This window comes from Carassius auratus, unplaced genomic scaffold (genome assembly GCF_003368295.1).
Source record: "Carassius auratus strain Wakin unplaced genomic scaffold, ASM336829v1 scaf_tig00046430, whole genome shotgun sequence".
In the NCBI taxonomy this organism is placed as follows: Eukaryota; Metazoa; Chordata; class Actinopteri; order Cypriniformes; family Cyprinidae; genus Carassius; species Carassius auratus.
The window spans coordinates 10,001-19,502 of NW_020526976.1; the positions used below are offsets into that span (position 1 = coordinate 10,001).

At 37.4% G+C, this 9,502-nt stretch overlaps 4 non-coding genes and 2 pseudogenes across 4 annotated transcripts; all 6 read left to right on the forward strand.

Moving 5' to 3' along the window:
* The first annotated feature begins 5,622 nt into the window (after positions 1-5,622).
* Positions 5,623-5,741, forward strand: LOC113088538 (5S ribosomal RNA). Its single transcript, XR_003286088.1, has one exon. It is a non-coding gene; the product is annotated as a 5S ribosomal RNA (ribosomal RNA).
* Positions 5,742-6,250: 509 nt separating this feature from the next.
* Positions 6,251-6,369, forward strand: LOC113088550 (5S ribosomal RNA). Its single transcript, XR_003286100.1, has one exon. It is a non-coding gene; the product is annotated as a 5S ribosomal RNA (ribosomal RNA).
* A 372-nt stretch (positions 6,370-6,741) lies between these two features.
* Positions 6,742-6,862, forward strand: LOC113088554 (uncharacterized; annotated as a pseudogene).
* A 658-nt stretch (positions 6,863-7,520) lies between these two features.
* Positions 7,521-7,639, forward strand: LOC113088556 (5S ribosomal RNA). The gene has a single exon (XR_003286103.1). It is a non-coding gene; the product is annotated as a 5S ribosomal RNA (ribosomal RNA).
* Positions 7,640-8,146: 507 nt separating this feature from the next.
* On the forward strand, positions 8,147-8,265 carry LOC113088557 (5S ribosomal RNA). Its single transcript, XR_003286104.1, has one exon. It is a non-coding gene; the product is annotated as a 5S ribosomal RNA (ribosomal RNA).
* A 648-nt stretch (positions 8,266-8,913) lies between these two features.
* On the forward strand, positions 8,914-9,034 carry LOC113088555 (uncharacterized; annotated as a pseudogene).
* Positions 9,035-9,502: the final 468 nt, after the last annotated feature.

Genomic DNA, 9,502 nt, shown 5'->3' on the forward strand with positions numbered 1-9,502 from the left:
TTGTTAATAAATGGAGTGAACTGTGAGATAAAAAAACTTCAAAACAGAGATTATGTTGTCTCTTTCATGCATCTGCCCGTCTACCTTGCTGATGAAGAGATTTTAAATAAACTGGAGGTTTGGGGGGTTTCCCCAATTTCAAAAATAAAGCGGCGTGTATATCCGGGCACCAGCATTGAGGATGGGACAAGATATGTAAAGGCGCGGTTCCCGAAGGAGGTGGCCTCCCTCCCTTACAGCACAAAAATAGAGACGGCAGAGGGTCCACAATATTTTCGGGTGATGCACAGCCATCAGGTGAAGACTTGTCGGCTGTGCATGAGCCCAGACCATGTGGTGAAGGACTGCCCAGAGTTCACGTGCCATAAATGCGAGGAGAGAGGCCACTTCGCAAGAAATTGCAACGCTGTGACGTGCCCGGATTGCAATTTGGTTTTAAATAAGTGTGAGTGTTGGATGCAGGGTGAGGAGGAGGAGCAGCAGGTGGGCGGGCAGGTGCATGAAAGAGACAACGAGCAGCGAGACGATGGAGAAAGAGTTCGAGGTGAAGGACTGGAAATAATTAAGGATATGGAACAACAGAAAGAGTGTAACGAACCCATCATACAAACACAACAGGAGGGGGGAATTTGGACACAGATGGATTTGACTGACAGCTTGAAAAATGCTTTGGATACTATGGAACTGGATGATGAAAGGAATAAAGTATTGAGTGATGCACAACAGGAGGGATTTTTATGTACACCGATGGATGTGACGGACAGTGTGCAAAAGGAGATGGACGCAGTAGAAATTAATGATGCTACAAAAGAGTGTGAACAAGGACAAGAAAATGAGGAGACGCAGGGGAAATCATCAAAAAGAAGAAGATCTGTGAAGGTAATACCCAATTTAGATACTGCAAGAAAAAGAGTGCTTAAAGAAGATGGTTTTGAATGTACAAATAAGTATGAGTTGCTAAAGGGTTTGGAGGAGATGGACTGAGTTTATGGGTTTTATGCATATTTCTATATGTTTTATGCTGTTAAGAATAGTGACTTTTAATGCTAGAGGGCTGTCAGACATGGGAAAATTTGAAAAAGTGAAAGAAATGTGTAAAGGAGAAGATGTGATTTTATTACAAGAAACTAACTGGAGGGAAGAGTACATGACTGAAATAAGGAAAAGTTGGAGCGGAGAGATTTTATATAACAATGGTGATGGGAGGCTGGGAAGAGGAGTTGCAGTTTTAATAAAAGAAAACAGTGGTGTATCGTGTAAAACAATATATAATGACATGGATGGGAAATGTATTGCGGTTGAAATGGAGTATGAGGAGAAAAAAGTTATTTTAGTTAATATTCATGCACCAATAGTAGAGAATGAAAAAAAGGAATATTTTAATGTATTAAGAGAATTTTTAAAGAAACATAAAGAAGTTATTATGATGGGTGATTTTAATACTGTTTTCAGTAAATTAGAAATGGGAGAGGGAATGGTTTTTAAAAATGATAAAGGAAGAAAAGAACTGAAATTATTAATGGAAGAAAATAATATGATTGATGTATGGAGAGAAAGAAACGAAAAAAAGAAAGAATATTCAAGGAGGCAATTAGTGGGTAATTTTATGTGTAAGACTAGGATTGATTTTATTTTATGTACAAGGAACATTGAAGGATTTATCGGTAATATTAAATATGAAGAATCAAGCTTAAGTGACCATAAACCAATTTTTATGCAAATAGACTGGAGTTCAGTGAAGAAAGGGCCGGGGGTATGGGTTTTAAATGTAGAGGTTTTGAAGAATGAGGACTATGTGTTAAGTATTAAAGAAATTATTGAAAAAGAAAAGGAGAATGGAATGTACGGCGAAGATAAAAGGATATGGTGGGAAAATGTTAAATATTTAGTTAAAAAATTCACAATAAAGTACAGTAAATTAATACAGAGAAGTAAGAGGAAGAAGGAGAGAGAAATAAGAGAAAAATTGGAAAAAGAATTAAATGAGAATGGGAAAGATATACAAAAAATAAAAGAATTGGAGGGAATATTGAAAGAAATGGAAGAGGAAAAATATGAAGGCGCAAGACTAAGAAGTAAAGCTAAATATACTGTGGAGGGTGAAAAATGTACAAAGTTTTTTTTTGATTTAGAAAAAATAAGAGGGAAGGCTGGTATGATTAAAGAAATAAGAGGGAAAAATGGTGTAGTTGTGGAAACTAATGAGGAAATATTAAAAGAAATAAAGGCATACTATGAAAACCTGTTTAGTACTGAGGGGGTGGGGGAAGAAGAGAAACTGGAGTTACTGAGGCAAATAAAAACAACAGTAGGAGAACTAGACAAAAAAGAGTGTGATGAAGAGATTAGAGAAGAAGAGATTAAAAGAGCAATAAGTGAATTAAACAAAAAGAAAAGTCCAGGTGTAGATGGTTTGGGGAGTGAATTTTATATAGTTTTTAAAGATTTTTTAACTAGCATTTTAAAAGAAGTATATGTAGAGGTGTTTAAGAAAGGAGAATTAAATCAAAGAATGGGAATGGGTTTAATGAAATTGATATACAAGAGAAAAGGAGAGAAGACAGATTTAAAGAACTATAGACCGATTACAATGCTAAATACTGATTTAAAGATTTTATCTAAAATTTTAGCCAACAGATTGAAAGAAGTCATGCCGAGTATAATTAAAACTAACCAAGTGTATGGAGTGAAAGGGAGAGACATAGCAGATACAACTATTAGTATAAAGGATATGATAAGATACATACATGATAGCAATAAAGATGGGTTTATTATCAGTTTAGATTTTGAGAAAGCTTTTGACAGGGTGGAGCATGGTTTTTTATTTGATGTTTTAAAAAGTTTTGGTTTTGGAGAGAATTTTATGAAATGGATTAGGATTTTATACAAAGGCGCAATAACAAAAATTAAATGTAATGGGTTTTTAACACAGTGTTTTAAAATTACTAGATCGATAAGACAAGGATGTCCGTTGTCAGCTCTTTTATATTCTTTAGTTGCAGAACCTTTGGGATTGGCTGTAAAACATGGAGAGGGGATAAAAGGCATAGGCATCGAGGGAGGGGAATGTAAAATTTTTCAGTACGCGGATGACACAACATTATTGTTAAAGGATCTGAAGAGTGTGGAAAATGCAATTAAAATTGTACAAAAGTATTGTAGGGGATCAGGAGCTAAAGTAAATGAGGACAAAACGCTGTATATGAGATTTGGAGGGGCACCGGTTTTAACAGAACATTTTACCTTTAAGGAAACTAAAGAAATGAAGATTTTAGGTGTTTTAATGGGGAGGGATGAAAAGAAAGCAGATGAAACTATGTGGGAAGAAGCTTTAGGAGGGATTGAAAGAAGATTGAATTTTTGGAGAATGAGAACATTAACTTTGAAAGGGAAGGTTTTAGTTCTTAATGTTTTAATGGTTTCGAAATTGTGGTATATTTTATATGTGTCATCTATGCCGTTGTGGGTAGAAAAAGGCTGAAAAAATGTTTTTTAGATTTTCTATGGGAAGGGAAGCCACCAAGAATAGCATACAACACTTTAATAGGAGCAGTGAAGAAGGGAGGACTGGGGTTAATGGATGTGGAGCAAAGAAAGAACAGCTTGAGAGTGAAAATAATAAAAAAGTACTTGGATGAAGAAAACGAAGTGGCATGGAAGAGAACAATGGGGCATTTTTTAAGTAAGTGTAGTAATTTTAATTTGGGGGACAACATTTTATGGATGAAAGTTAAAAAAATGGATGACGGAGGGGCTGCCAGATTTTTATAAAGAACTGATGGGGGCATGGGGCAAATTTTTAACGAATGTGCATTTTAAGCCACAAGGCAGAGAGAGCATTTTAAATCAGCCTTTATTCTTAAACAACGGCATTTTAAGTCAAGGGAAGGAGGTTTTTTTTAAGAAGTGGTGGGATGTGGGAATCACGAAAGTCAGAGATGTTTTATATGAATTCAAAGAGGGGTTTTTACCAGTGCAATACATTGTGGATGTGATGGAGGAGGCAAAGGAGGATTATAGCAGACGAGAGATAACAAACAAGTATGATGTAATTAAGAATGCAATACCTCAAGAGTGGATAAACAGAATTGACAACATGGAAGAAGAGAAACCTGGGAAAGATGTGTATGTGAGGCTAGGGGAAAAACTGTGTGCTTTTAATGAATGTACTGTAAAAATGTTTTATTGTGTTTTTAGAGATACTGTTTTTAAGAAACCTGTTGTAAACGAATACTGGATATGGTTGTTCAATGATGTAAAAGAAGAGAATATATGGGGGAACATGAATGGTAAAATTGTACAGACGAAACTGGAGAATATGGAGTATTTTATCAGGAACAAAGCAGTATTCACAGATGTGATTTTAAACAAAATTGGGATGGAGGAAAGTGCAACATGTAAAGTATGCCAAGATGCAGATGAAGGGTTTTTACACTTGTTTTTATATTGTGATGAGCTGAAAGTTTTTAATGAGAGATGTAAAAACATGATTTTAATTTTGAGAGGAGTTGAAATTGGGGAATTTGAGTGGGAAAAGGTGTTCATGTTGGGAATTAATGAAAATTGTAAAAACAAGAAGATCATTAATTTACTTGTGATGTTGATGAAAAGTGCGGTATGGGAAAGAAGAGTAGTGGTGAAAAAAGAAAATGTTTTAATTGATGTGTGGGGAATGTTTAGGAGAAAAGTTGAGAAATATGTTGAATGTCTGTTTTATTACTTTAAGTTGGAGGGAACAATGAATCTTTTTAATTATGTTTTTACTCAGGAGGTCTTAAAGATTTTAAATGACCTGGGGATGGAATTGTCATTTTTAAAAGATTAAACAATGGAATGAGTGTTTTTAGTTATATTTGTAAGATGTCTGACAGCCCAAAACTTTAGGAGTGTCTATGTTAAAGAAAGCATATTATGCACCTTTGTATGTTAAAATTTGATATGTATGTTTGATTGAACAATTTCTTCAACATAAAAAAACAAATGCCCAAAAAAAAAAAAAAAAAAAAAAAAAAAAAGGCTATGCCCCCATCCTCGTCTGATCTCGGAGCTAAAGCAGGTTTGGGCCTGGTTTAGTACTTGGATGGGGAGACCCGCCCTGGGAATGACCAGGTGCTGTAAGCTTTTTGGACATTTTTCACTTAGTATATAATAATTTTGCCAAAAAATAGAGTCAATGCCCGATCTCTGAATCTTAGCAGGTTTAGGCCTGGTTAGTACTTGGATGAGAGACTGCCTGGGAATACCAGGTGCTTTAAGCTTTTTGGACAATTTTTCACTTAGTATATAATAATTTTGCCAAAAAATAGAGTCAATGCCCGATCTCTGAATATTAGCAGGTTTGGGCCTGGTTAGTACATGGATGGGAGACTGCCTGGGAATACCAGGTGCTTTAAGCTTTTTGGAAAATTTCACGAATTATATAATAATCTTTCATTAAAAAAAAAAAAGAGTCAATGCCCGATCTCTGAATCTTAGCAGGTTTAGGTCTGGTTAGTACTTTGATGAGAGACTGCCTAGGAATACCAGGTGCTTTAAGCTTTTGGGTTTTCTTTCCTACTTATATAATGTACTGGCGATTAGATTGGCTGGTCTTTAAATAGCCCTCTCTTTGCAGCAGTCTTCGCTTACGGCCATACCAACCTGGCTATGCCCGATCTCGTCTGATCTCGGAAGCTAAGCAGGTTTGGGCCTGGTTAGTACTTGGATGGGAGACCGCCTGGGAATACCAGGTGCTGTAAGCTTTTTGGACATTTTTCACTTAGTATATAATAATTTTGCCAAAAAATAGAGTCAATGCCCGATCTCTGAATATTAGCAGGTTTGGGCCTGGTTAGTACATGGATGGGAGACTGCCTGGGAATACCAGGTGCTTTAATCTTTTTGGAAAATTTCACGAATTATATAATAATCTTTCATTAAAAAAAAAAAAAAAAAAAAAAAGAGTCAATGCCCGATCTCTGAATCTTAGCAGGTTTAGGTCTGGTTAGTACTTGATGAGAGACTGCCTAGGAATACCAGGTGCTTTAAGCTTTTTGGACATTTTTCACTTAGTATATAATAATTTTGCCAAAAAATAGAGTCAATGCCCGATCTCTGAATCTTAGCAGGTTTAGGTCTGGTTAGTACTTGGATGAGAGACTGCCTGGAATACCAGGTGCTTTAAGCTTTTGGGTTTTCTTTCCTACTTATATAATGTACTGGCGATTAGATTGGCTGGTCTTTAAATAGCCCTCTCTTTGCAGCAGTCTTCGCTTACGGCCATACCAACCTGGCTATGCCCGATCTCGTCTGATCTCGGAAGCTAAGCAGGTTTGGGCCTGGTTAGTACTTGGATGGGAGACCGCCTGGGAATACCAGGTGCTGTAAGCTTTTTGGACATTTTTCACTTAGTATATAATAATTTTGCCAAAAAATAGAGTCAATGCCCGATCTCTGAATATTAGCAGGTTTGGGCCTGGTTAGTACATGGATGGGAGACTGCCTGGGAATACCAGGTGCTTTAATCTTTTTGGAAAATTTCACGAATTATATAATAATCTTTCATTAAAAAAAAAAAAAAAAAAAGAGTCAATGCCCGATCTCTGAATCTTAGCAGGTTTAGGTCTGGTTAGTACTTTGATGAGAGACTGCCTAGGAATACCAGGTGCTTTAAGCTTTTGGCGGTTTTCTTTCCTACTTATATAATGTACTGGCGATTAGATTGGCTGGTCTTAAATAGCCCTCTCTTTTGCAGCAGTCTTCGCTTACGGCCATAACCAACCTGGCTATGCCCCGATCTCGTCTGATCTCGGAAGCTAAGCAGGTTGGGGCCTGGTTAGTACTTGGATGGGAGACCGCCTGGGGAATACCGGTGCTGTAAGCTTTTGGACTATTTTTTCACTTAGTATATAATAATTTTGCCAAAAATAGAGTCCAATGCCCGATCTCTGATATTAGCAGGTTTGGGCCTGGTTAGTACATGGATGGGAGATTGCTTGGGAAATACCAGGTGCTTTAATCTTTTTGGAAAATTTCACGAATTATTATAGAACTTTCATTAAAAAAAAAAAAAAAAAAAAAAAAAAGAGTCAATGCCCCGATCTCTGAATCTTAGCAGGTTAGGTCTGGTTAGTACTTGATGAGAGACTGCCTAGGAATACCAGGTGCTGTAAGCTTTTTGGACATTTTTTCACTTAGTATATAATAATTTTGCCAAAAAATAGAGTCAATGCCCGATCTCTGAATATTAGCAGGTTTGGGCCTGGTTAGTACATGGATGGGAGACTGCCTGGGAATACCAGGTGCTTTAATCTTTTTGGAAAATTTCACGAATTATATAATAATCTTTCATTAAAAAAAAAAAAAAGAGTCAATGCCCGATCTCTGAATCTTAGCAGGTTTAGGTCTGGTTAGTACTTTGATGAGAGACTGCCTAGGAATACCAGGTGCTTTAAGCTTTTGGGTTTTCTTTCCTACTTATATAATGTACTGGCGATTAGATTGGCTGGTCTTTAAATAGCCCTCTCTTTGCAGCAGTCTTCGCTTACGGCCATACCAACCTGGCTATGCCCGATCTCGTCTGATCTCGGAAGCTAAGCAGGTTTGGGCCTGGTTAGTACTTGGATGGGAGACCGCCTGGGAATACCAGGTGCTGTAAGCTTTTTGGACATTTTTCACTTAGTATATAATAATTTTGCCAAAAAATAGAGTCAATGCCCGATCTCTGAATATTAGCAGGTTTGGGCCTGGTTAGTACATGGATGGGAGACTGCTTGGGAATACCAGGTGCTTTAATCTTTTTGGAAATTTCACGAATTATATAATAATCTTTCATTAAAAAAAAAAAAAAAAAAAAAAAAGAGTCAATGCCCGATCTCTGAATCTTAGCAGGTTTAGGTCTGGTTAGTACTTTGATGAGAGACTGCCTAGGAATACCAGGTGCTTTAAGCTTTTTGGACATTTTCACTTAGTATATAATTATTTTGCCAAAAAATAGAGTCAATGCCCTCTCTGAATCTTAGCAGGTTTAGGTCTGGTAGTACTTTGATGAGAGACTGCCTAGGAATACCAGGTGCTTTAAGCTTTTGGGTTTTCTTTCCTACTTATATAATGTACTGGCGATTAGATGGCTGCGTCTTTAAATAGCCCTCTCTTTGCAGCAGTCTTCGCTTACGGCCATACCAACCTGGCTATGCCCGATCTCGTCTGATCTCGGAAGCTAAGCAGGTTTGGGCCTGGTTAGTACTTGGATGGGAGACCGCCTGGGAATACCAGGTGCTGTAAGCTTTTTGGGACATTTTTCACTTAGTATATAATAATTTTGCCAAAAATAGAGTCAATGCCCGATCTCTGAATTTTAGCAGGTTTGGGCCTGGTTAGTACATGGATGGGAGACTGCCTGGGAATACCAGGTGCTTTAATCTTTTTGGAAAATTTTCACGAATTATATATAATTTTCATTTAAAAAAAAAAAAAAAAAGAGTCAATGCCCGATCTCTGAATCTTAGCAGGTTTAGGCCTGGTTAGTACTTGATGAGAGACTGCCTAGGAATACCAGGTGCTGTAAGCTTTTTGGGACATTTTTCACTTAGTATATAATAATTTTGCCAAAAAATAGAGTCAATGCCCGATCTCTGAATATTAGCAGGTTTGGGCCTGGTTAGTACATGGATGGGAGACTGCCTGGGAATACCAGGTGCTTTAATCTTTTTGGAAAATTTCACGAATTATATAATAATCTTTCATTAAAAAAAAAAAAGAGTCAATGCCCGATCTCTGAATCTTAGCAGGTTTAGGTCTGGTTAGTACTTTGATGAGAGACTGCCTAGGAATACCAGGTGCTTTAAGCTTTTGGTTTTCTTTCCTACTTATATAATGTACTGGCGATAAGATTGGCTGTGGTCTTTAAATAGCCCTCTCTTTGCAGCAGTCTTCGCTTACGCCATACCAACCTGGCTATGCCCGATCTCGTCTGATCTCGGAAGCTAAGCAGGTTTGGGCCTGGTTAGTACTTGGATGAGAGGACCGCCTGGGGAAATACGGGTGCTGGTAAGCTTTTTGGACATTTTTCACTTAGTATATAATAATTTTGCCAAAAATAGAGTCAATGCCCGATCTCTGAATATTAGCAGGTTTGGGCCTGGTTAGTACATGGATGGGAGATTGCTTGGAATACCAGGTGCTTAATCTTTTTGGAAAATTTCACGAATTATATAATAATCTTTCATTAAAAAAAAAAAAAAAAAAAAAAGAGTCAATGCCCGATCTCTGAATCTTAGCAGGTTTAGGTCTGTTAGTACTTTGATGAGAGACTGCCTAGGAATACCAGGTGCTTTAAGCTTTTGGGTTTTTCTTCCTACTTATATAATGATGGCGATAAGATTGGCTGGTCTTTAATAGCCCTCTCTTTGCAGCAGTCTTCGCTTACGGCCATTACCAACCTGGCTATGCCCGATCTCGTCTGATCTCGAGAAGCTAAGCAGGTTTGGGCCGGTTAGTACTTGGATGGGAGACCGCCTGGAAT